The sequence below is a fragment of the Canis lupus genome, chromosome 38 (assembly GCF_048164855.1).
Source record: "Canis lupus baileyi chromosome 38, mCanLup2.hap1, whole genome shotgun sequence".
In the NCBI taxonomy this organism is placed as follows: domain Eukaryota; kingdom Metazoa; phylum Chordata; class Mammalia; order Carnivora; family Canidae; genus Canis; species Canis lupus.
In genome coordinates this window covers 16,486,469-16,514,071 of record NC_132875.1, presented here as the reverse complement: position 1 = coordinate 16,514,071, position 27,603 = coordinate 16,486,469, and positions in this window count along the sequence as shown.

The following is a 27,603-nucleotide window of genomic DNA, read 5'->3' as shown; positions in this document are numbered from 1 at the left end:
CTGAGTTATAAAGTACTTCCAAAAGTTAATTAAGTGAGTGAGTTTGAAAATGAATAAGAAGACTAAATCTGGGGGGAGAGGGGAGAGGATATAGAATCTCAAAAGGAAGAACTCAGGAAACTTAGGATAAAGACATGAACCCACTAGAACAAAATCTTCAAACTCTGTGGAATCACAGAAGGGATATGACTGTGGGAATATTGGTCCTAGTTGACCACACGAGCTTGAAGATTATAGGCTGTTATCATACCCAAGCTTGTTTAAAGGTCTGACACATTTTCAGGAAGCAGAGCAGGTCTGGAAGCATCCTAAAGAAATCAATGCAAAATCACTTACTTTTTGTTTCATGTTTTTCTTTCTTAGAACTTTGTGTTTTTCTTAGAATCCCATTAAATCTTGGGCCAGCTTAGGGATAATGGACATCGCTATAATGTTGATTCTTCCAATCAATGACATGCTATCTTTTTTTTTTATTGTTTTCCCTCATTTCTCTCAGCAGTTTTTAAAACTTTAAAGATCTTAAAAATATTTCATTCACTTTCTAAGTTGTTTTTTTATTTTTCTTTAATTTTTCTATTTTGATAAAGCATCTATGACACAAAATGTACCATTTTAACCGTTTTCAAGTGTACAATCCAATGGCACTAAATACTTTAGACAGATGCTGTACCAGCCTCTGACAGTGGTGACCAGTAATAAGCATGGATATGAGATTTATCTCCAACAGAAGAACCAGTATATAAAAAAGAGATACAACCTCTTACTTTAGTGTGTTGTAGATAATGACAGATACATGGAAACCTATTTACAAGCCCTCAAAAACAAGCTCAACACACTAAAGGACAGTCATTCCACTCATATAATAAATGTTCATGCCTTGCGATATATATTTGTTGTTTGGTTTGATTTTGTTTGGCTACATTAGGTTGAGCTTGGTTTGGTTTTACTTTCTCCTCATACAAATTTTCAGCCCTGTGACATGGTTGCCAGGTTGTGCGGTAGAGTTTCTGAGTGTGATGCCCCTCCCTCTCTTCCTGCCAGTTCCTGCACTCCATTACTAACAATAGTAGTTAACTCGAGATGCCTCCCATTCAGGCAGATCCCTGGCACCTCAAGCCCACTCTTTGGTGTCTCTCCAGTCATGCTCACTTCTTCCTAGATGTATATGGCTTTGGGTAAATTACAGGATTTCTCCTTTTGGCCAATTCAGAAGAACAAAAGTTTAATTACTTTCCACATACATTTCATTGTCAAGACTAACTTTGGGTATTTTAGATACAGAAGCTAAAATTGCATAGTGGTATCTGGCATATCAAGACATACATCAACAGTGATTTTTCATGTCGATGGCAATAATTATTAAGTGTTTTACCAAAAACTGTAGACAAATTTGGAATTGGAGTTTGCTAAGCTCATTTTACTAGCAAAGGGAAAGTTTGGTATATGATGCTGTGATTTATCATAAAACCTATAGATTAAATCTTTGTTCAATTCATGTCACCACAAAGACAAATTAGGATGATTCGGGTGTGTAAGCAGAAGACATTGCTTAAATGGAAAGAGAAGTATTGTTCACATAATAAGCTGTTTCACAGATAAAAACTCCTAGCAACATATTTTGGCTCTGGTTCTGCTTCTCTGTAAATTGAACTTGTACTTTTTACCTATCTCTACTTTCAGGGAGGTAGTGAGGTGACCACAACATTTCCAGAGATTATAACCAAACACTGTTCAGAAGCACGAATTCAAAATTTCTAGTTTTTGTTAAGAGCAAGGATGACACATTTCACAAATGGCCTTCAGCTAACTGAATTACACATTTTATTTTATTTTATTGAGATACAAACATGTGCCAGTTGCTATAGTGCCCAGATTCTGAATACCACACTTCTGTCTCCTCGTTAACTTACTTTGCTTTATTTTCCTCACCTCAAGGATTTCTGTAGTGAAGAAATAGAAGGTTATTTAAAATAATACTTTTTACATCATTTTCAAAAGCATGCACACATTGGTGTGATTTTGTTAGTTGTTAGGAGGAAGAGAGGAAAGATTAGAGGAGAAAGGAGAGATTCTAGATAACTAGGAAAAAAGACAAAGTTCATTTGGACTGATGATTAATAATGACCTGCTCTACTGAACCACAAAGAAATAAAAATTGCAGAGGACACAGCTGTCTGACATAAATAAGGAAGTTGGGCCATAAACACAAGAATTTTCTGTTTAGCAAAGCTAATCATGGCACACATCTAGCATAATACAGAGAACAACCCAATTTCTGAAAATAATCTTGACTTAGGCAAGGAGTATTTCAATTTTTACCTTTGAATTGAGTCACAGATCAGCTCCATCATTGTAAGGCATGTGACATCATCAGAATTTCTTTTTTTTCTTTTTTTTTTTTTAGAATTTCTTAATCTTCTATAGCAATAGATTACTCATAGGGAGATGATTTATTTGATGTTATATAGGCACAAATCCACATATTATTTTTATTTTTTTATTTTTTTATTTTTTCACATATTATTTTAATTATAAAGAAATCCACAGTACCTCTTGCATATTCAAGATGGGTAGTCAGTAATGAGGCATTCATTTATATATTTCCCAATTATATTGAAATATATCTTGTAATAGTAATATTCTAGTACTGGTGAGCAAAACATGTCTTGTGACTTTTATTCTAGTGTGTGTTGGAGGTGAGTTTTGAGGAGACAAACAAAATCTAAATATATAGCAGATAGTAAATAGGAGCTGTGAAGAAAAATACATGGTGCAAGGAGGTAGTAACAGTGGTGAATGTTACTTAATGAAGAGTGATCTGAAGGATCACTTTAATGAGACATTTTGTTAGGAACTTGATGGAAGTGGAAGACAGATATTGAGGACAGAGTGTTTGAAACAGAAGCAGAAGCAAATTCAAAGGAGAAGAATTAATGGAATGTAGACTTCAGTATGCCATTGACAGATACCTCTCAATAAAAAAAATAGTAAGACTTTTGGATTACTCTATGTTGGAGGATAAAGCAAAGTCTTAAAAAGCATAAGCAATTGAAACCTTTTTTTAAAAAAATTTAAAGATATATTTATCTAATTGAGACAGAGCACTGGGGAAGAAGCAGAGGGAGGGAATCTCAAAGCAGACTCCCCGCTGAGGGCAGAGCCAGACACAGGGCTGGATCTTATGATCCTTAAGATCAGGACCTGAGCTGAAATCAAGAGTCAAATGCTCAACCAGCTGAGTCACCCTGGTGCCCCTTGATACCATGTTTTTATGATATTTTCTAACTTTAAGCCCAACATAAACAAATTTTGTGTTGTGGGTAATATCATTAAGGTACTTTATGTGCAGAATGTATATTTTATGCCTATGAACTAATAGAAAACTTTTAAACAGTGGAATACTATGATAATTTCATTACATACAGGAACACTTTATGTACTTGTATCTTTTTTTTTTTTTTTAAGCAACCAACAAAAATCTGCTTTAACTAATTTAAGAAAAACAAACATCCATTGGAAAAGTCAGAAAGGCCCAAACAAAGAAACAGCTGCCAACCTACAGTGCTTGATTGATTTACCATGGATCATGCCCAGGTGTCCTTACTTGGGAGGGAAAGCACTCAGGAAAGCCACTATGAGAAAAAGCTTTGCAAAAAGAAATGGAGAAAAATCCTTTTCAGAAGAAGGGGAAAGTAAATGATGTCCCAACGTGAAAATATTCATTATTAGTCTCTTCATTTATTAATAATATTATAGTTTCATAATAATCATATATTAAAAATAATCTGGTGTAATATTTATATTTTATATATAGAAAACCTTTCAATAAAGATGAAATATATTCATATAAAAATGATCTTTCACACTCATTTCAGGAACACTTGAGGGTCTCCAAGGATATTCAAATAGAATAAATGGATACAAGTTAAGGGCATTGGTGAAAAGGATAGCTAGGAATACAACAAGGCACTGCGGTTGGAATAATACGAGCTAGAGTTTATTTATTTATTTTTTTTTATTTTTTATTTATTTTTTTTTTTTTCGAGCTAGAGTTTAATTTCAGATCAGCCAATTTCTAGGTTTGTGACGTTGGACAATTTAATCCTTTTTGCTTCATTTTTCTCATCTAGAAAAGTAAGAGTGATAATGACAGTGCTATGATGGTATAAGGGGTACATTGGCGATTAGTATACATTGCATATTCAAGTACTTAATTTTATTTACATAATAAAATGATTTTAAAATATTTTAACATGAAAATATAAATATGTAGTAAGTATAAATAAGTAATATATTTTTTAAATTAGGGATAGGCTGGTATGACACTCTCTGACTTCCCTCCCATCTTTATTGATAACAATGTAGTACTTTCGTAGAACAATTTCAAAGAAACACAGTTTAAAACCACAGACTTCCTCCTTTGAGGTTTGAGAAAGGTTACATACCTTTCTATTAAAACAGCCAGTTAGTTAAAACCGAAACTAAAGCAGCTTATTATACAGATTCTGTTCTTTTCACCCTATTTCCCTCCTATCTTTGTCTTTGTAAGATAGAAATTTGAAACTTGCATTGTATAATATCATTGCAGAGCCCAGGTTGGCTTTCATCAATCTTTTCCCTTGGAGAATTATTTGTACTATATAAAACCTGGTTTCTTGTATAATTCACTCACTGTTTAAATTACTATTTGATGATGGGAAGAAAGAATATTCATGGGTTTCCTCAGCATTGAAGGAAGTTTCTTACATAGATTATGTTTCAATGATCATTCCAGTCTTTAGATTTTGATCAAAAGCAAAATTTCACCTTTGAATTTTTGAAAGGAAACTTGTTGAAATTTAAAATCTTTTTCTAAAGGCAGAGAGACAGATCCCTGGGTGGCTCAGCGGTTTAGCGCCTGCCTTCCTCCCAGGGCGTGATCCTGGAGTCCCGGGATCAAATCCCACATCGGACTCCCTGCATGGAGCCTGCTTCTCCCTCTGCCTGTCTCTCTCTCTCTCTCTCTCTCTCTCTCTCTCTGTGTGTCTTTCATGAATAAATACATAAGATATTTTAAAAATAAAAAAATAATTAAACAAAGAATTAAATCCGGGAACTGTTTACTTTGTGGGTGTTTGTATCAAATCTGTTTAGGCCCCTATTTCTTTATTTTTGTGTTTTCTTATATTCAGTGTTTCTCTCACCAACACTTATATAAACTTGTCTCATTTTTAATCCATTTCACACTTAAATAATATATACTCAGCTCTCTATTACATCTCCTATTATATTTTCTATTTTACTTTATTTTGTGGCATTTTAACTTGTCTATCATAAATCACTGTATTTGTTATAGATTTTCATTTAGCAGTAACTTCAATCAAATTGTTTTGTAAGCCATTTAAATCACATGTCCTATATTCTACCTACAGATATCCAGAAATTCAAAATAATTAATCGGTAATATAATCTAATTGATAATTATATCTAAAGCATGTAGTGTCAGAAAAAGAGCACCAGTATCTCTAATAGATGGTACTTTTCAATATGGCAAACTATAACTCTTGAAATTTTTATCTAGTTCTAACAATGTAATTTCCTTAATTCTGTTTTTTTCTTATTAAAAGCGTTTTAACAATTTTTGATGTTGTGGATATTTTAGTATGCCCCCTTAAATCATATATAGAACTATATATATACTATATACACGCATAATTTAGTAATATGATTTTTTCCTGGCTTCTAACTTTATATTATTAGCTTAAAAAATCATGTTAAAATAAAGACAGAATTTTTCATGTAGCCAGAGAAAAGAAAGTTAAATATAACAATCTTGGTTGTTGGCACAGCAATAAAAACAAAGTCTATTTTCATAGTATGTCACCAAGGAAAACTAAATTTTAAATGTCCATATGCTTTAAGATATTTTTTGTGATATAGTCTCATATTGATAACTTGAAATTGGAACATATTACTACTTTTTATGTTATAGCTATCCTGTTCTTGATACTTTTATGAGATTTATTAATTAGTGTCTGTGATATATGATATCACAATCATGACATATTTGGAAGAATGGTTTACTGTTTATTTCATTAAGGAATTTTACCAAGAAAAATAATTTATTTTTTTGTTTATAAAACTTGATGTATATAGTACATGAGGTGTCTCTACTCTATAGGAATGTATCAATCTAGTTTATTTCAAAATTTGAAACTTATTTCTAACAAACATTATTGGATTATTTTCTCAAGAAAATGGTATAATTTCTGTAATGTTATATAAAAGTACATTGTAGAAAGTAAAAGCTTCTGTTCAAGTACGTTTTGTCTTCTACAGGAGAAATTCATTTCATCATTTTGTAACTTAAGGAAATATTTTATTAAAATTGCCAAAGCATAGGGACGCCTGGGTGGCTCAGTGGTTGAGCATCTTCTTTAGGCTCAGGGCATGATCTCAGGGTCCTGGGATCCAGGCCCACATCAGGCTCTCTACCGGGAGTCTGCTTCTCCCTCTGCCTATGTCTCTGCCTTCTCTGTGTCTCTCATGAATAAATAAAGTCTTTTTTTAAAAAGTTACCAAGGCATAAAATTTGCTTTACAAGATACTTCAAATGTATCATGTAGCACTTGGCAATGTTTAAAAATGTTTAAGCTAATATATATTTGTATCTGTGGAAGTAGACTACATTATGGTTGGCTTAGATTTGCATACTGATAGCCAGGTCTTCCCTGTATTTGATATTAAATGTAAAATGCTAGGGCACATGAGGAAGATGTTCATAATCGGAGCTGATGGTATTTAAATGACTCTTAATCATAGGACTGGAAAACATTTCTGATTGCTTATATATTTCACTTATTCCACTTTTACATGGAAAATAGAAACCATAATATAATTGTTTGAACTTGACATTGAGAGTTTTTGCAGCAGCTGGTAGTATAATTTCTTCATGTGATACTACCAACTTGTTACATTTGAACAGATAGTTTACAGCTTTTAAAGAGCAATTAAAATTTTGTGGCAGGTGATTATGCCTCAGTGCTCCAGTTGCTTATATAAATGCATCAGTACAGTACTTCACAAACAGAAAAAGAATAACAAACTTATGCATATGCCCAATTACACTTGTAAACTATGTGTAGAAAGTCAGTGCCATTTCATTTCATTGTACCCAACAACAACTTAACTAACTTTGGAGCCTGAAAAATACTTTATTTCTATATAAATCTATCTTGAGGTTGTAATAATTAGGTTCATTGATTTTCTTCAGAATTTCTGGCCTGCTGATAATTATAAACAGAGGGAAATTATACTAACTGATAAATATTATACTTCTACAAATTTTGAGAAAAATAATAGACTAAGGAAATAATGAATATGCATTCATATAATTTTGTAGACTTAATGTAGGTACTTAACATTTTTCTTTCATTTTGCATATAAAATATACTCTAAAACCCACAAGATGTTATCCTCCACAGCCTTCAATTTAGCAGAAGGAAGGACTTCTATTTTTTTTTCCTGATGAAGGTATTTGATTCCTTAGTTACTTTTTAATGAATTGTTCAAAGACACTCTATTTGGTTGGCTCCTCTAAGAAAGGAGTTATCTCTTTCTAGCTAATTACATTGCAAATGATTCAGTTTTATGGTTTCCGTGTTGGGAAATATGTATTAAAAATGTTTTACTGTAATAAATATTAGGAAAACTGTACTTCTTCAGTATTGCTAGCCAAATAAATGCCAACTGATTGAGTAGATTTATTTTACTTATATTTATATGGTGATACTATGAATTTTTGTTCTTTTTCTTTCATTCCTGCAATAGAACTTTTGGATTACCAGTTAGCTGAGAAGCAAGGCACTAGCATGTCTAATGCTGACAGTTACAATTGTATCCTTGTGCTGTTTTCTCTCTTGGAAGATCATTTCTTTCTCCTATGTTATAGTGTATGTTTCATTATACTCATTTTTTAAGGAGGTAAAGCATTTTTTTCTTATCACATCCACAGAAAGTATTGCATTATCAATGCTGAATGACAGGGACGCTATTTAATTTCCTGATTCTCACTCTATTGAGAAACAGAGAGAATTTATTGACTTATTTTATCAGACAGAGGTTCAAATGTGAATTTATCAGTAGATTTTGGAAAGACATGAGACTTGTGTTTTGTCATTTTCTTAGTATTTTGTGGAAACAATATTCCCAGCCTCTAAATATACAATGATTACCCCTCTGCTCATGTTGCATTTGTAGATAAAGCATCCCACACAAGTAATCATAATCACAGTTCATTGAGGTTGAATTTGCACGAGCAGAAGTATAAGTAAATAAAACTAAGTGTTTCCTCTTCTTATATTTTTCACTCTTCTATCAAGAAGCTTTTGCATACTTTTTCTAAACTTTAGATGCCCAATAGGAATGATAATTTATACATTTTATTTTAGGGTGATTTGTAACAGAGAAAAAAGATTTCTTACATAGGAAAGGCATTTCTATCATTACTGTTAATAAGAAATAATTAGCATTTTAATAGCAGAGGATTCACTTCCTCTAAGTATGTGTAACTTAATGTAGAGTGAAAAGTAAAATAATCCTATAAAATTATTCAGAAGTAGATTATTTCTATGCATTTCTAACTTAGGAAGCATTGTTCTAATTTTCCCATTGGTTTGGAATCGATATCTCATATAAAGGAGAAACAAATGACCTAGTTACATATATACTTGTATAAAATCACCTAGATAAAGTATCCTATGGGAACCAAAATAGTCTATATAGAAATGTTACTTTCAAAAGTTTTAAATATCTGTCCTACTATTTGGTTTATTTATGAATTCAAAAGTATTTCCATTTCAATCCCCTATTTACTTTTTGTGACATGACACACATTATGTTTACCTTACTGTAGGCTCCTTGAGGTGCATAATATGTTTCCTAGAACCTACCTTGGAGATAGTGTCATAACAGGCAATGAACACACATTTGGATTGCATTGCATTGCATAACATATATAGAAGGTAACAAATGGGAATAAATATACCTGTATTTTATATTTTAATACATTCATATACAGAACTTACGTCTTAATTCCCATGACTATGCAGTTTTGCTATATGGATAAAGTAGCTCTTTCAATTTCATTAAATTACTGAAATTTACACCAGTTTGCTCACAACTCACATTAGCTTTTTGCTTCAAATTTTATCAATCTCAATTAAGCACTTTAATAGCGGAGGAATCAGTTCCTAAAGATGCTTAATAAATGTCCACTTAATGTGTTAGAACAATGGAAGGGTTCTTGGATTATAGGATTTTGGCAATGCCATTTCTGTTCCCTTTCTTCATCTTTATTATGTTTCTGACTGACCCTGTGAAGCCTGCTCTGATCATATGAATTATAAATAATCACTCTCTGGAAATTATATAGCAATTACTGATTATTTTATTCATTTCATGGATGCGATAGAGCCCTTATTTTATTCATATTATAATTATATACAAGGGTAAAAATATCTAGTAGATTTTAAAGTTGACTTTATATCACAAGAAGGAAAGACTAGGTCATTTTTGTATATCTGTCTAAGTAAATATACAAATGTGAAATTATTGCTGAAAATAATTTGAGAATAATCAAAAAAATCTCTAATTTTATAAATGAAATTGAAGACTCAGTGAGTTGAAGTCACTTGCCCAGCTTCACATGGCTAATTAATCTTGAGTAAATTCCTCAATCTCCCATATACCAAGTAATGATATTCTCATTATACTCCTAATCATGTGAATAGTGACAAAATTTTCCAAATTGTAAGTTGCAGTAGTCTTTCCTAGGCACTCTTCTTATAAATGTTTTTTTGTGTCTGTGATTTGACTAGTGATGTCATTGATGTACATAATAGATTAAATAATAGCCATCCTCATATGTCTATCCCTAATCCTAGAACCTGTGACTATCACTTTATATAGTTAAAGAGTATTACCTTACATAGAAAATTATGTGATTAAGTTAAAGATTTTGAGAGGAGACCCTAATATTGCATTATCCATGTGGGTCCTGAATCCAATGCAAGTGTCCTTATAAGAGTGAGACAGAGGAAGATTTGACAAAATAGGAGAAAGCCATGTGGCCATAGAGGAGCAGAGAGGAATGATGAGGTCACAAGTCAAACATAGCCTATAGCCATGCACAGTAGGAAAAGGCAAAAACAGATTCTCCTCTAATGCCTCCTGAGTGAGTGCATCCCCACCAACATTTTAGTTTGAAATTTTCTCTTCCAGAACTGTGAGAAAATAAATTTGTATTCTTTTAAGACATCTAGTGTGTATAATTTGTTACAGCAACCACAAAAAACTAACAAAAGTTTGGAGACCCAGATTCAACATGTCACAAAACTGACATGGATAAATAGAGTATTTCATGGTGAAAATCTAGTCTATAGAAAAATTAAATAGATTAAAAACATTTTTATAAAAAAAAAACATTTTTATACAACAGGAAATTTATATCAGAAGATTGACGTGTATCAGGTAATACTGCAAGTAGTGCAATATGGTATTTCATTCATTCATGCCAAAAGATCTTGAAATATATAACCCTCAATGCAAATTAATGAATTAAGGCAGAAAAATTCCCCCAACATCATATAACTGGTAAAAGAGTAAAGAGCCATACTGATTAATAAATTTGTCCAAGACCAGTCAACAATCAAAGACTAAAACTTGAGCCTATTGAAGTTAACTTTGACAGAAATAATGTGAAGCCATAATTTTCTTTTTTTTTTTTTTTTTGAAGCCACAATTTTCGAGTTTGTATTTGTACACAAACAAGGAAGAAGGGAAGAATTTAGACATAGAATCAGCAATTCTTAATTATTCCTTGTGGACTTGCTTATTTAGGAGGAGAGAAGTAAAAAAAAAAAACAAAACAGCATTAAAGTTGCTCTACTAAGAAGTGTACCAGTGTAATCATGATGCTCAGAACATGATCAATGATAAGGTTTTTAAAAATAAAATTAGGCATAATTTCCATTTCTGAGATTGGAAAAACTATAATGAGAATCTTCACAAAGTTAATAATATACAACGTAATGAACAATATACAAAAATATTCTCTGAAGAAAGGGGATTTAACTGAAATGAGAAAAACTGTATCCTTAAGCTTATGTTCAAATATGTGGTATAACCTCAAATGAAAGAAGAGATAAACTTATGTCATCATTAGCACAAAATCTGGACTAAGGATAAAAATTGTAAGAAGATGGATATTAATCATTAGAAAATTACTAAGCCATGCACAAAAAGACAAAATAACATATTAGGAAAGAGATCAAATCAACTGAGGGCAAAATGAAACTATATATTGATGAACTTGGATTGATAATCTTGAATGAAGACAACAAAGATTGCTAAAAAGAGGAAATTCCATATGACTAATCAAATATGGATTCCAGTTGTGAATAATAAAAAAATACATGAAATATCATATGTTAGGAAATATTTTATGAATTTAAGCTCTTCATAGAGCTTCATGTTTTTTCCTGTTTATTACAGTTCATACCAACTTTATTTTGTAAGCATAAGAATATGATTTACACTAGAGAAACATGTCAAGGGCACATTTGCTGGCATGAATGTAACTATACACCCTTGGCAGAGATGAGAATGCAAAACAAATAGGGTAAGTTTGCTAACTATTTAGGGTGAAAATGAAATGGAGGTTAAGATTCTGTTGCTTCAGAAAGAAATCAGTTTTATGTGTCCCTCATGGTATGAACATCTCTGTTACTAAGCATGGCAATCATAATTCAACACAGGGATTTTTGTCATATGTGCTCGAAACATAAATTTTATCTGAAGCTTAATCAAAACAAGGAGGTCAGGTTTATTGAGTTAAGTTAAATTAATTTCCGATAGTTAATATTAATCATTAAGTTAATTAATAGCAATTAATATAAGGGTGGCTGTGATCTCAGTTTTGCATTATTGGATACTGTTTTTAATCACTAATAAATCACAGGCCAGGCTGTGGAAAAGAACACACTTAGGTCTCATTAAAACTATTTTTAGCTGTGAAGCACTTAGTGTTGTTTTTTTTTTTTTTTTAATGAGTTTAGGTAACTGGACAATTACCTAACATTAACATGCACTTAATTGGAGGGCTAAATATCAGACTTGGAAAGGAATGACCTGTGTAGAACTTCAGAAATTTCACTAGTAGAAACTGAAGTCTAGGATCGACTTTAGCACAAATGGTCCGTCAGGACTCTTCCATTTCTTTATTTCTTTTTTTTTAAGATTTTATTTATTTATTTATTTATGAGAGAGAGAGAGAGAGAAGCAGAGACACAGGCAGAGGGAGAAGCAGGCTCCATGCTGGGAGCCCAACGTAGGACTCAATCCTGGGACTCCAGGATCACACCCTCAGCCAAAGATGCCTGACACTCAACTGCTGAGCCACCCAGGCATCCCAGACTCTTCCATTTCTAATCCGGATGCCTCTATCATCCTTTCTGCTGTGATGTCAAGTCCTTCAAATGTCCTTGCTTCTTGTATCACATGCTCAAGTAAAAATGTCCCAGCTGGAGTATCAGATTGAAAGTTGTAGCCCACTAACCTACATTCTGGCTGCCAAAGTTTGAATGAAGAGGGATTGTCCCTTCCCATGGCAGGAGAGAAATAATATTCATGATGGGAGATTCTATCCAAATAAGAAAGAATAATGCTACAGGATCACAAATAAAACTAATAAGTGAGTTGATCAGTCAAATATTAAATGATACCTTAATCTTTTATTATAAACTATTAAGTATAGGAAAAGGTACATGGTATCCTGAGTTCAGATGTTGTGATTTCTTGATAAACAATGCTCTCTGGTAACGTAATGGGGTACACTGGATAAATGAGTAAACCATGTAGGTGGGGATTTTAAATTAGTCAATTACTAGATTTCTTCTAGCATTTTCTAAATTTTGATATTTTTCTCCTATAATCGCAAGGCATATTAGTATTTAAGCATGATTTCCTTGGTCTCAGCACCATTTTATAAATTTGTTGATAATTTCCTCTTTACTTTATACTCAGTGTAGTTCTTGACCTTACCGAGAAAGAAGAGTTGATTCAGCAGGCAGCCAAAATCTACATGTCAACTGAGTTTACAAACATGAAGAGGATGAATTCCATGGTCTCTGGTCCTTCGATCAGTCCTTGCAGGGAAGTGCTCAGAGAAGGTCAGACAATACAATATTCCTAATTATATTTACTTAAAACAGCAGTAGTAGTTGAGTGTCATGAAAGTTAAGTACAGCTCAACTAATCAGCTGGCTCAAATGACACATTTATTCACAGTTTATCCCTCTACTTCCTTAGCTCCTTTAATTTTTTTTTTTTCTTGGCTTCTGCCTAGGCCTAATAATGTACCTATTGATGGAAACTTTACAATGTAAACCTCCACTTCCTCCTCTTTTCCAGCACAGGAGAGATCATAGTACGGAAGATCTGATGTCTTAGTTTAGGGCCCTTTAAATTTTTTTAGTCATACACTCTTAAAAGAATTTTGTAATCTGTGTACCTTTATTGTATTTTTCATTTAGTACCTGCAGTTGTTAGACTAAGTTTAAAAATTCACAAAGGATGTGATTTCCAACTTATTGTAAATATAATTCTCCTAGAAACAAAAGCCTTAAGGTATTCAGTGAAGAGCATCAAAAACTTGCCTTGGGCACAAGATATACTCTAGCTGGTTGGGTGGGAGTGGGGTGAAGAAGGTGCAGAGAAATCTTTATACCTACAGGAGAGTGGCAAAACAAACAAAACATTTTTACATTTTTGGCCCACCATAGTGGGGCAGAATCATTAAATCCTCAGTGGACATATAATCAGAGCCATGATTACTGACTAAGAGGCTCAATGGGAAGAATACAGAACAATCCAATCCTTTCCAGACCTTAAACCAAAAGCCTCATGACTGCCAAGTAACAGTTAGCTAGAGTAGCAGTCAATAGATGGAGAAGGGTCAAGCCTGTGGGGAATGAATCTTTCTGAGGTACAGGTGAGAGGCAAAGATCTGAAGCTGAGATGGAGCACTCACAGAAAAAAACCTAAGAACAAGGTAATGAAAAGGCACAGGAATCCATGCCCAGGCTGACCACAGAGAAACATACAGAGCAGCAGAGGTAAGTGCTGAGCAGGCCGTGTCATAGCTCAGGAACCCAGAGCCTAGGAAACTTTAGATCTTCAAAAGGAGTTGATGGTAAATTTGCCCAAACATGGTGCAAGAGGGAGTTTTTTGTTTGTTTTCATTTGTTTGTTGTATTTGATGTTGGTTTCTTTGAGAGAACAAATCTACCTTCTGTCCTGAAGGGGTCTATATAGCTATCTTTCAAAACTAATTGTTCTGCAGACATTCTTGAAAAATAGTTCAGAACAAAAGATGTTTTCTAGTCACAAGTGCAAGAACATAAGAAACCCATGAGGAATCATTCCTCACCATCCTATTGTGTTAGGTTGTTTCCGCCAGCAATTTGTTAAATTGATCCAAGTGGATGAATGAATTAGCAGGTTTTTTTTTTTTTTTTTTTTTTTACTGCTGATTGTATTCCATTGTATCTATACACCACAATTTGTTTATTAAAAAAACAAACAAACAAAAAACAAAAAAAAAACCAAAAAACAAAAAACAAAAAAAAAAATTTGTTTATTCATTCACCTGCTGGTTGACTTTTGTGTTGTTTTTGCTTTTGGATATTTTTTTTTAATAGCTGCTATGAATATTCACTACAAATCCTCATATAACCCTGTTTTCAATGGAATTGCTGGGTCATACAATAAGTATCTGTTTAATATTACCAGAAACTTTCAACATGTTTTCCAAAGAGGTGGCACCATTCTAATCAGCAGTGGGTGAAATGGACTCCAATCTTCATTAGCACTTGGAAATGCCAATGATTTGAATTTTAGCTGTGGTATTGAATGTGAAAGGATATTTCATCATGGTTTTAACTGACTAGTCATATTGAGCAATTTTTTGTGTGCTGATTTGCCATGCATAGATCTTCTTTTCTGATGTCTTTTCAAATCTCTTGTCTATTTAATATTGGCTTGTCTTACTCTTCCTTCATAAGAGCTTTTTATAAAATTAAGGATACAAGTCATTTGTGTCCTTTTTTAATTTTTTTTTAAAATTTATTTATGATAGTCACACAGAGAGAGAGAGAGAGAGAGACAGGCAGAGGGAGAAGCAGGCTCCATGCATTGGGAGCCCAATGTGGGATTCGATCCTGAGTCTCCAGGATCGCGCCCTGGGCCAAAGGCAGGCGCCAAACCACTACACCACCCAGGGATCCCCGTCATTTGTGTCTTGTAAATATTTTCTCACAGTCTTTATTTTGCCTTTTCATTTTCTTGAGAGCTTCTTTTGAACAGTGGTATCAGTTTTGAAGAAGTCCAGTTTATCATTAATTTATATTTATTGTTTTCTGAGCCCTCTCTACCAAATCTTTACCTCTCTAAATGTTTACTTCTAGAACTTTTTAGTTTCACCTTTTTCACTTAAAGCTACAATATATTTTAAACAAAGTTCATTATAATGTAAGAATGAGTTTTCTCTGTGTGTGTATGTGTATGTATTCAGATATCTAGCTGTCTTGGAATCAATTGTTGAAAGACAATCATTTCTGTTTCAAATTACTTTGGTGAATCTTCAAAATCAATTGACCATATATGTACACGTCAATTTTGGGACTTTCCATTCTGTCATGTTGATTCATATGTCTAACTTTATCCCAAACCTTGATGCCAAAACCATATTGTATTATTTATTATAGTTTTATATTTCATTATAAAATCAAGTGGCATATATTCTTGAACTTCGTTTTTATTTTTAAATAAATTCTTTTGGTTATTCTTGGTCCTTTATATTTCTATATAAATTGTAGAATTAGTTTCTCAATTTTTATAAAAATAAAACAATGAAAAGTCATCTACTGGTATTTTATTAGAATCTCATTAAACCTATAGATCAGGTTATGTATAATGGACATCTCTGTTGATTCTTCTACTCAATGACATATTCTTTTTATGAAGTTTCTCCTCATTTGTCCCAGAATTTTTTGGAGACATTAGAGTTCTTAAAAATATTACATTCATTTTCTGTCTTAGCTGTTTTTATTTTTTCTTTACTTTTTTTTTACAAGATCTATAAAACATTTACATATTAACCATCATTGAGTGTACAACTCAGAGGCACTAAGTTCACATGTTTACAACCATCCCCAATATCCATTTCCCGAACATTTTTGTCATCCCAAACTGAAACTCTTTGCCCACTAATAATAATTCCCCATTTCATCCTTCCTCACCTGTGGTAACTATTCTTCTTTCTGTTTTTCATCTCTTCCATTCTAGGTAACCCATACAAGTGGAATCATATAATATTTCAATATTTGTCCTTTTGTGCCTGGGTTATTTCATTTAGCATAATCCGTGTTGTAGCATGTAATGGAATTTCCTTTTGTTTAAGGCTGTATAATATTCCATTGTGCATAGGCCACCTTTTCTTTATTCATTCATCTGGGCATTTGTGTTGTTTACATCTTTTGGCTATGGTGAATACTGCTATGAACATTGCTGCAAAAATATGTCATCTAGTTCTTGCTTTCATTTCTCTTGTGTATATACCTAGGTGGAATAGCAGTATCATTTGGCAATTATATGTTTAATATTTTGTAGAAATGCTATGTTGTTTTCAACAGCAGTAGCACCATTTTACCTTCTTACTGACAATGCACATGGGTTCCAGTTTCACCACATCCTTGCCAACACTGTTTGTTTGATTGTCTATTCATTTACAGCCTTTCTAATGGGTGTGAAATGTTATCTCATCATAGTTTTGATTTGAATTTCCCTTATTATTATAATGTCACACATTTTTTTTATTTGCTCATTGGCCATTTGTATGTCTTCTTTGGAGAAACATCTGTTCACATCCTTGCTCATTTTTTAAATTTGTCTTTCTTTTATTGAATTGTATAGATTTTCTTTTACTAAGTTCTAGATAATAAGCCCTTTTCAGGTATATAACCTGCAATATTATCTCTCATTCTATGCATTGTGCTTTCACTCTTGTCTTCAGTGTTTTTATAATTCTACTATAAATGGCAGCTTTAATTTTCAAAATATTTATGATCATAGTCTTGTGTATATTTGTCCACTGTCTGCCTAATATATTATTCAGATTTGTAGGTTTTTTTTTTGAAGGTTATTTATTGGGGCCCCTGGGTGGCTCAGTGGTTGACCATCTGCCTTTGGCTCAGGTCATGATTCAGGGGTCCTGGGATCAAGTCACACATCAGGTTCCCTACAGGGAGCCTACTTCTTCCTCTGCTTATGTCTCTGCCTCTTTCTCTAGGTCTCTCATAAATAAATAAATAAATAAATAAATAAATAAATAAATAAATAAATTTATTTGAGAGAGAGAGAGAATACAAGAGAGTACAAGCAGGGGTGGGGGCAGAGGGAGAGAGAGAATCTGAAGCAGACTCTCTGCTATTTGGAGACTGACATGGGACTGGATCCCATGACCCAAGAGATCATGCCCTTAGCTGAAATCATGAGTCGGATACTTAACCTTCTGAGCCACCAAGGTGCCCCAGGATTTTTTTTTAAATCATTTTATTTATTTAATTAAAAGAGAGAAAGAGAGAGAGAGAGAGAGGGAGAGAGAGAGAGCATGAGCAGAGGAGAGGAGGAGAGGGAGAAACAAACTCCCTGCTGAGCAAGGAGCCTGATGCTGGACTTGATCCCAGGACCCTGTGATCATGACCTGAGCAGAAGGCTGACGCTTAACCAACTGAGCTACACAGGTGTTCATAAACACCTGGGAATTTTAGGTTTTCTTGCTTGTTTGTTTGTCTGTTTAGAGTAGGAGGACTCATATCTTTACTTTTTATAACCAAACTGAAGTTTCAGAAGTATGACATGGTTTTAAAATTCTATCCTACTTCACAGTATATCCGAATTTAGAACATGGGCCAAATTATCTAGTTCAGTCTATACATTTTACTTTCAGCACAAACATTTTAAGGCAAGGAAAGAGCCATGGCCCTCTCATGGGTATATGGTGACTTAATTGATTATGGAAAGCTTTACTGCCATTGACATATCAAATTTTATCTTTGTTTGAAGGACTGGAAGCAAAAGAAGATGGCCTTGGAAATAATGAACTTCAAATCTCAGAACTCCTTCCTTGAATAGACTCCTATCATTGCTTGGAGTTACTGTTAGTTTTAGACTGTTCTAGGAGAGGAAATGAAGACATATTACAAGCAAGAAGCATTTCTGTGTAAGCAGTTCTGGTAAATTGCCTAAAGCAATTTCACGAGAAATGGACCTTGAGCTCCAATGCTCCAGTAATTATTTACGATCTCTTTTCTTATTCTAAATAAATATTTACTTTCATACATAATTTTGTATTTCCAATTTTGTATTTTTTTTTCTTAAAGCAGCTTCGATCTCCTCAAAATCATGATTTGCCTGTGTATAGAATATTTTAAAACCTGGAGCAATACCTGACTGTGATATCTGGTATAATGAGAATATGCCTTATTTTTTGAATGCGGGAGAGAGTAATTCACATAAGGATAGTAGACACGATGCCTCAACAAAAACTATTCTCCCTGGCAGTATGCATTTAGTGTTTACAAAATTTGGCTACATAGAAGATTGTTCCCTTTGTATAGCCTTGCTTACTTATCCTTGCAAAATCTTAAGATAGTTCCAATGACGATGCACCTCAGTTTTAGGACTGCTATTCCCGACAACCTTGTTTGGTGCTTAACAGTTCTTTTAATGTGATTAGAGTCCAATAGGTGTTCATCACTTCTGAATAATTTTCACTGACTTAAATATTTTGTTCTCCTTTTTTGGGGGGAGAGGCTGATACTTATTGGTCTATCTTTGTGTTTGTTTATTTTTCAATGAAAAATACCTAACATGATGTAGATGGTAAACCATAGAATGAAGCTAATCAGGCTTTGTCACTTTTATCTATCCATTACTGTGTGGCATTAGAGTGAATAAATTTCCTGAGTCTGTATTTTTTTCCCTAGAAAGTATTATTTTGAAATAGCCACCATTCACTCATTTGTATAAGGATTGTTGTATATTTACTGTATGCTGAACACTCTGTGGAGTAATGATACTAGTTTGAACTAGGAAGCTACCTTTTCTCATGTTTGTTTGTTTGACTTCTTAATATATTTTTATATGTACTACATGAATATAATTTTAAAATATAAATAACACCTCAAATTTTATGCATTTGCCCGTGCCACTCCTTCCTAGTCTCAATTCTTACTCTGGAGACACAATTACTTTCAACTCTTATGTTTGTGTAGATTACTAGCTCTTGATATTGAACGTTTTTTAATTTACTTTTATTTGAAGATTTATTTCATTTTAGAGAGGGAGAGAAAGAGAGGCAGAGGGAGAGGGGGAGAGAGAGTGTGAGCAGGGGGAGAGACAGAGGGAGAGAATCTCCAGCAGAATCCCCACTGAGTGTGGAGCCCAACACAGGGCTCTTTCTTATGACCCTGAGCTCATGACCTGAGGCGAAATCAAGAATCAGATGCTTAACCCCCTGAGCCACCCAGGCACTCCAGACTTTAATTTCTAACCAATTACTCTGGCACAAATTGCTTCTTATATTTACCATCCTGCCCCCACCACCATTGCATACACGTTGGTTTTAGCCCCTCTGTTTAATTAGCTGGAACTAATTTATTTGCCTTTATTCTTCCAAAAGTTTTTACTAACACTCATTCGTAGTTGTCCACTTTCTCTTAATTTTGTAGCTTGTATCTTTTTATTATTCTTTTCACTACCATTTGGTTTGCATTTCAGTAGAGAATTGATATAATGTTTGTGTTTAACAGATGATTTTTAATCGGAGACTTCTTAATTACACAAAGTCACTCAGTTCATTCTATTGTACTTCTATATAAAAGCATTGAATCCAGAAGCTGACATTAAAAGACGTTTGATAAATGCAGGTTTCCTCTTTTCCTTCTTTCCTGGCCTTCTAGAGATGTAAGTACTCTATTAGGTTTTATGAAACATCTAGTAATGGGTCCTTCATTTGTGGATGGTCTCCTTTCCTGACATGAGCAATTTAATGAGTTAGCATATAGCACAAACCATTTGCTCTGGATTTTAGGTGATTACTGGAAGAATATACACTGCTGGTTTGTGCTTTGTTTGTTTTAGATCTCCTGTAGTAAAGCCCTTGTGTCAGTTTAGACACATAATTTCAAATATAGTATCTCATTTTTGGACTGAAATCATAATATCTTATAATTTTTCTAACAAAATTGTTTCTGTGCATGACATAAATAGATAATATTTCTATAATAGGATGATCACATGTCAACCAAAGCCTAACATATTGATGTTTGCAATTTTCTGGAAAACCTCATAAATACTATGGCTCAAAAGTTCACTTTAAAGCTCACAAGGCTTTCATAATTCTAAATGCCAATACTGAATGTTAATTATTATCCTAATAACAAGGAGTGCATTTTTATAAATGTATAATACATACAGAAGGATTAAGATTCTATCCTCAAATTTCCACAAAGGCATGAATTGCTGTACATTTTGTTTTTCCATTTGTTCACAAGAGCAACCCAATTAAAATTATTATTGTACTTTAGAAATAATAGAACTAATGTGATCCATCAGACAGCATTCTTTGAAAAGTTATTTAAATTCTATATAATACTCATAGCTGAAACTGTGAGCTTGAAACTTGCTTTATAATCCAATTTCTGTGAATGGAATATAGGAACTAGAAAAAAAAATGGGCTAAGATGTGAAAATCTTCAGAGGTAAGAGGAATGATTTTTATACAATGATGACCTCTAAGAAAGGATATAATAGAGGACTATTACCAATTTTTAGTGGTTTGAAGTTATTTATTGTGTTATGCATTTTAATTTTGATTCAGGAATCATTTCTAGGCCATAGGTTTTAATGGATGCCCATGATTCAAAGAATTTCAGGAGGTGAGTAAATCCATTGACCTTGTATGTGAAAAATATTATGCATGATAGAGTTTCTATGTTTTTTAAAATTCTTAAGAAACTCTGTAAAGTAGAATATTCAAGAATCACTGCAAGCTATATGCTTAAAACGATCACTTGATGCTTCTGTATCATTGAGTGTAAGTCAATGATAGATATTATCCTACTTCCTATTAAAAAAGGACTGTCTTCAAAAATCAAGTATTTTTGCCTTTTGAAAAATGCTTACCTATTTGAGAACTTTGAAAATTAATTTATGACTATAACATTTAGATTTTAAAAGTTAAGTATGTAAACAAAAACAAGTTTTGTAGCAGAATTTGGAAGAAACATTCCACATTGTCACAAAATACAACTGAAGCCCTCAAAACAGGAGAAAGAGAGAAAAGTATCGTATTTTGAAAACAAACACCAAGGAATCATTATGATTTCCCCAGGACTTACTTGGAACAGCAGTTACCCAATTACTACCCCTCTTCCACCACCATCCTATACCTCCAGTTTATAAAAGAAAAAGCCTTAGTGGAAACAGAAGGGATATTTACTTGACTTCCAAACTTAGTGCTCATGGGGAAAAGTAACTCCCTTGCCTCATGTGAGAGAACAAGGCAGGTGCTCAAAGTGGCTAGGGCTCTAAAGCAACGTTATTAGTAGAAATTGAGAATGTTAATAGAAAGGAGAGATGGTTATATCCTTCCCTGAATAGTTCCTGAACAATAGAATCCCCAAGATCCTCATTGTGCAGCCAATAAAATGGAGTAGGACATGGTAGAGAATTCAAGGAAGAATTTGACATGGGTAGCTTAGAACTTAGGGGTGAGTGATATTGGAAGATTGGGTTTTGTTTTGGATATAAAGACTTCTAAGGAGTCACTGGAGTATTGTGAGCAGGAAAGGCTTAAAGGGATCATGAGAGAAATGCCTGGGAAGAATAATGAACACCATGTCAATCATTCCAGTTCTCTAAAATCACAGAACATGAGGTAGAGCAACCCATCAAATTCTGTGTCTCAAAAAGAAACAATTTGGAATTTAGAAAATGGATAGGAGGCAAAGTGATGCCTTAGATGCCCTGTGACCAAACTGATGGGACACTGAGTACAGGGAAGTCTTTGTTGCACAAACTTCTTCTGGAATCAAAGGGGGTTATGATTACAGATCTAGAAGAGGATCCTCCATGACTGAGAGACTAAGGAGAAGCTCAGCACCAGTCAAAAGAAAAAAAAAAAAAAAAAAACACCATTTACACAAAGCTGTCACATTGTCACATCTTTAAAGATTATCATCAACAGGCAAGATTAAGCCCAAACTGATGAGGTCAAAACATTTTTATTCCCCTCGATAGTAACTAATTATTTATTTCTGTTCCCTGACATAACTCCAAATCTTGAAAAGCCTTGAAAGAGAAGTAGGAGTGAGAAGGAACTATTTTAGATCTAGTTCTACTCAAACATCCTTTTTAAGTCCAAGAGTTTACTTTTAATCTTTTCTGGTGGTATGGAAATTAAGAGATTGGTGATTAAACTATTAACCTTTACTGCATAAAACTGTTTAGAAATAAACTCTCTGAGGTTTAGTTTATGTACATTAAAATATATCTATTTTAAGTATACATGTAGGTGAGTTCTGATGAATGTATACCTTCCCGTCGCTACTATTACAATGATGACTGCTATTATATGTCACTGACAGGACATGTCAAAAATGCAAAAGGTTTCTTTGTGTCAATGTTTTTTTTTTTTAAGATTTTTATTTATTTATTCATGAGAGACACAGAGAGAGAGCAAGAGGCAGAGACATAGGCAGAGGGAGAAACAGGCTCCATGCAGGGAGCCCGACGTGGGACTCGATCCCGGGACTCCAGGATCGCGCCCTGGGCCAAAGGCAGGCGCTAGACCACTGAGCTACCCAGGGATCCCTGTGTCAATGTTTGAATCAACCTCATTTCACACACATCTCTACATCCAGTTTCAGGAATTCTGTGACCATTGGTAATTTGTGCTTTTCATTGAACTAAACAAAAATTGAAACATATAGTAGATACTCTTTTATATTAGCTTATTTTCACTTAGCTTAATCTGAGTTTCCTTTATTTTGTTTCATGTATCAATAGCTGCCCATCCTCTTCCATTGATGTGTAGTGTCCCTTCAAGAGATATACCATAATTATTTATGCATTCACTTGTTGATGTGCATTTAAGTTGTTTCCAGATGTCGCATGATGTTAATAAAGCTGTTAGAAAATCTTGTGTATAAATTGCTATGTACACATATCTTTTCATTTTCCTTAGGTGAGATTGTTGTCATATGATACATTTATAAAAAACTTTGTCAACATGATTGTGTCGTTTGACACTCTGACGAGCAATACATCTGTGTTCCAGAAGCAACATATCCTCACTAAACCTGATTATTGTTGGTCTTTTTAATTCCACCATTTTAGTGTGAGTATCTAAATATTGCAATGTTAATCTCTGGTTTACTGATGAGTAACAATAGAAGAAGTTTTTACTTATGGAACACATATATTTTCTTTAATATAATGTATGATCAAATCTTTTGACTTGATTGCTTGTGTTCTTATACATGTTTAAGAGTTCATCACAGGGATGCCTAGGTGGCTCAGGGTTTGACTGCCTGCCTTCGGCCCAGGGTGTGATCCTGGAGTCCCAGGATCGAGTCCCACATCAGGCTCCCTGCATGGAGCTTGCTTCTCTCTCTGCCTGTGCCTCTCTCTCTCTCTCTCTCTCTCTCTCCTCTTTCTCTGTGTGTGTGTCTCTCATGAATAAATAAATAAATAAATTATTTTTAAAGAGTTCATTACAGCTTCTGTTTAAAGGTTTTTATGTGATAGAGGTATAATGGAAAAATTCCGTTTTTGGATCGCCTTTTCATTTTCTAAGTGGTGGCTTCCAAAGATTGAAAATTTTAAGTTTTATATGGTCCATTTACTCATTTGTTTGGTTTCTTTTTCAAGTTTTTATATAAATTACAATTAACATACAGTGTACTATTAGTTTCATGTGTAGAATTTAGTGATTCAACACTTACATCACCTGGTGCTCATTACAAGTACTGGATGTCATATGGAAGTTTGAATCAGCAGAATCTAATAGTATACTGTTAACTAACTGGAATTTATTTATTTATTTTTTAAGATGTTATTTATTTATTCATGAGAGACACACAGAGAGACGCATAGACATAGGTAGAGGGAGGAGCAGGTTTCCTGCGGGGAGCCAGAGGTGGGACTCCATCCCAGGACCCCAGAATCATGACCTGAGCCAAAGGCAGATGCTCAACTACTGAGCCACCAAACTGCCCCAACTAACTGGAATCTAAATAAAAACTTTAGGGATCCCTGGGTGGCACAGCGGTTTGGCGCCTGCCTTTGGCCCAGGGCGCGATCCTGGAGACCCGGGATCGAATCCCACATCGGGCTCCCGGTGCATGGAGCCTGCTTCTCCCTCTGCCTGTGTCTCTGCCTCTCTCTCTCTCTCTCTGTGACTATCATAAAAAAAAAAAAAAACTTTAAATAAAAAATTAGCTGTAGTCCATTTTGTTATTTATTGTCCTTTATGAGTTGTATGTTTGAGTACTTAAAATTTTCTTTTTCCCAATTTGAGGTCACAAAGATTTCTTCTATGTTTTCTTCTAGAAATGTTATAGTTTGAGTACTCTAATACAACTCTGATTACCTTTTTATATGCGTGAGTGGTAAGTGGTAATAAGTGAGAATCATTTGTTTTTCCATGTGGATATACAGCAGTTTCATCACTATTTGTTGAAGAAATTATTCTTGTACCATTTAATTAAATTAATAAAGTTGTTGAAAAACAGTTGGGCATAATATATACATGGTTCTCCTCTATTCTCTGTTCTCTTCTGTTGATCTGAATGTCTGTGTCTATCAATTATGCCAATACCACAAGACCTATTTACTGTAACTTTATAGTAAGGTTGGAAATTAGGCATTTTAAGTCTTCCAAATTTGTTTTTCTTTTTCCAAAATATCCTGAATATATCAGATCATTTGAGGGTATATGAATTTTAGAATACAAATGCATTTTTTAAATTATCTAATTAATATTGGGATTACATTAAATCCATATGTTAATTTACAGAAAATTGGTATCTTAACAATGTTTCAATTCATGAAGTATACCTAATAATCATGTTTTCTTTACTATTTCTGATAGTACTTTTGTAGTTTTAAATGGATCTTTTGTTAAGTTTATTCATAAGCATTTTATATTTGCTGATGCAAAATAAATTGAATATTTTTAAAAATTTTCCTACTGCTTGCTCCTACTATATAAAATACACTTGACAGTGTATATTAGCCTTCTCTTCAACATCCTTGATAAATTTGCTTATTGGTTCTCATAGTTAATTTTAAAATGTCTCAAAATTTTCTCAGTAAACAGTTGTCTACTGAAATAGAGAATTCTATGTCATTGCAATATTGAATAGAAATGAGGAGAGTGGGCATCATTGCCTTGCCCTTCAATCTAATCTTTTTTCTGTTAGTTAAAATATGAAACCAATTTAGGAAAAAAAAAAGCAGTTTTAAAGAAAAGTCACATCATTTAAAAACTTTTAGACACACTTGCACATAATATATTTTTCTTTTTTTATATTCGTTTTTAGGTTCATGTTCAAAATCAACTCTGTTTGACTAACCACTCCGTGGTTAGTGGTTATACTTGCTTTGTGTCTGTCTGTGATTGCCAAACTGTTTTCCACCATGCCTACATATATGAGACTCCCAGTTCCTCCAAAACATTGCAGGATATGGTAATGTTACACTTTTAAGTTTGAGACGTTCGATAGATGCAAATGTCATTGTTTATTACTTTACTTAAGTATTTTTGCATTTTGTATATCATCTTTGGTGAAATATTTGTACAAATATTTATGGCCATTTTTACGGTTAAGTTTTACGAATCACTTAACAGCATAGATGTAACCAAATATGAAACTGTCAAAAAAGTATTTGTATAACTAGCAAGAAACACTTTGTAAATGAAATCTACAGTTTGTTTTCTTTAATAATAAATTTATTTTTTATTGGTGTTCAATTTGCCAACATACAGAATAACACCCAGTGCTCATCCCGTCAAATGCCCCCCTCAGTGCCCGTCACTCACTCACCTCAACTCCCCCCCCCCACCCTCCTCCCCGTCCACCACCCCTACCTAGCTCATTTCCCAGAGTTAGGAGTCTTTGTGTTCTGTCTCCCTCTCTGATATTTCCCACCCATTTCCTCTCCCTTCCCTTCTATTCCCATTCACTATTATTTATATTCCCCAAATGAATGAGAACATATAATGTTTGTCCTTCTCCAATTGACTTACTTCACTCAGCATAATACCCTCCAGTTCCATCCACGTTGAAGCAAATGGTGGGTATTTGTCGTTTCTAATGGCTGAGTAATATTCCATTGTATGCATAGACCACATCATCTTTATTCATTCACCTTTCAATGGACACCAAGGCTCCTTCCACAGTTTGGCTATTGTGGACATTCCTGCTATAAACATCGGGGTGGAGGTATCCCGGTTTCATTGCATCTGTATCTTTGGGGTAAATCCCCAACAGTGCAATTGCGGGTCATAGGGCAGGTCTATTTTTAACTCTTTGAGGAACCTCCACACAGTTTTCCAGAGTGGCTGCACCAGTTCACATCCCCACCAACAGTGTAAGAGAGATCCCTTTTCTCCACATCCTCTCCAACATTTGTTGTTTCCTGCCTTGTTAATTTGCCCCATTCTCACCGGTGTGAGGTGGTATCTCATTGTGGTTTTGATTTGTATTTCCCTGATGGCAAGTGATGCAGAGCATTTTCTCATATGCATGTTGGCCATGTCTATGTCTTCCTCTGTGAGATTTCTCTTCATGTCTTTTGCCCATTTCATGATTGGATTGTTTGTTTCTTTGGTGTTGAGTTTAACAAGTTCTTTATAGATCTTGGAAACTAGCCCTTTATCTGATACGTCATTTGCAAATATCTTCTCCCATTCTGTAGGTTGTCTTTGAGTTTTGTTGACTGTATCCTTTGCTGTGCAAAAGCTTCTTATCTTGATGAAGTCCCAATAGTTCATTTTTGCTTTTGTTTCTTTTGCCTTTGTGGATGTATCTTGCAAGAAGTTACTATGGCCGAGTTCAAAAAGGGTGTTGCCTGTGTTCTTCTCTAGGATTTTGATGGAATCTTGTCTCACATTTAGATCTTTCATCCATTTTGAGTTTATCTTTGTGTATGGTGAAAGAGAGTGGTCTAGTTTCATTCTTCTGCATGTGGATGTCCAATTTTCCCAGCACCATTTATTGAAGAGACTGTCCTTCTTCCAGTGGATAGTCTTTCCTCCTTTATCGAATATTAGTTGACCATAAAGTTGAGGGTCCACTTCTGGATTCTCTATTCTGTTCAATTGATTTATGGGTCTGTTTTTGTGCCAGTACCACACTGTCTTGATGACCACAGCTTTGTAGTACAACCTGAAATCCGGCATTGTGATGCCCCCAGATATGGTTTTCTTTTTCTAAA